Source organism: Anabrus simplex, chromosome 1 (assembly GCF_040414725.1).
Source record: "Anabrus simplex isolate iqAnaSimp1 chromosome 1, ASM4041472v1, whole genome shotgun sequence".
NCBI classification, from domain to species: domain Eukaryota; kingdom Metazoa; phylum Arthropoda; class Insecta; order Orthoptera; family Tettigoniidae; genus Anabrus; species Anabrus simplex.
Genome location: NC_090265.1, coordinates 506591543 through 506592710, shown reverse-complemented (window position 1 = coordinate 506592710; position 1168 = coordinate 506591543). Strand labels below are relative to the sequence as shown.

At 49.8% G+C, this 1168-nt stretch overlaps 1 pseudogene; it reads right to left on the bottom strand.

The window, feature by feature from the left end:
* Positions 1-541: 541 nt before the first annotated feature.
* LOC136859425 (5S ribosomal RNA) lies at positions 542-660 on the bottom strand (annotated as a pseudogene).
* Between the last annotated feature and the right edge of the window lie 508 nt (positions 661-1168).

The window sequence follows — 1168 nt, the reverse complement described above, 5'->3', positions numbered from 1 at the left end:
GTCCAGGGGATGCCAACCAGGCCGTGGATTTTAACCTTCATTGGTTAATTCCAATGGCTCGGGGTCAGGGTGTGTGTCGTCTTTATCATGAAATGAAATGAAATGGCGTATGGCTTTTTGTGCCGGGAGTGCCCAAGGACAAGTTCGGCTCGCCAGATGCAGGCCTTTTGACTTGACTCCCATAGGCGACCTGCGCGTAGTGATGAGTATGAAATAATGATGAAGACGACACGTACACCCAGCCCCGTGCCAGCGAAATTAACCAATTATGGTTAAAATTCCCGACCCTGCCGGGAATCGAACCCGGGGCCCCTGTTACCAAAGGCCAGCACGTTAACCATTTAGCCATGGAGCCGGACGTCTTCATCATTAGAATTCGTCATAGGTTTGTTTTACTTATTTATCTTTGTCTTTTTAGAATTTTCTGTTTGTAGCACCAACAGTGATAGGTCTTATGGCAATGATGGGATGAGAAAGGCCTGGGACTGGGAAGGAAGCGGCCGTGGCCTTAATAAGGTACATCCCCAGCATTTGCCTGGTGTGAAAATGGGACGTGGTGTTCCCAAGCGGTCACTCATCCAACTACTGATCACGCCCAATGTTGCTTAACTGCGGTGATCGGATGAGAACCGGTGTATTCAGTATGCTATGGCCGTTGGCTTCATCACCACTAGTTCCTCAACTGAGTATGGCGCCAGGAAGTGCCGTATAATTTCATCTCACCTCATCCCCCCACCGTCCGACTCGTTGGCTGAATGTTCAGCGTACTGGCCTTAGGTTCAGAGGGTCCCGGGTTCGATTCCCGGCCGAGTCGGGGATTTTAACCTTCATTGGTTAATTCCAATGGCCCGGAGGCTGGGTGTTTGTGCTGTCCCCAACATCCCTGCAACTCACACATCACACACAGCACTATCCTCCACCACAATACACGCAGTTATCTGCACATGGCAGATGCCGCCCACCCTCGTCGGAGGGTCTGCCTTACAAGGGCTGCACTCGGCTAGAAATGACCACACGAAATTATAATTATAATTATTACCTCATCCCCGACCCCGTATCAGGGAGCGGGACTAAGGGTTACACATACATCCGAGTCGAATGCGGCCTTAATATATATATATGAGTTTTTCTTACACGTCGAGGTACAGCACTGACAACAACATTTGAG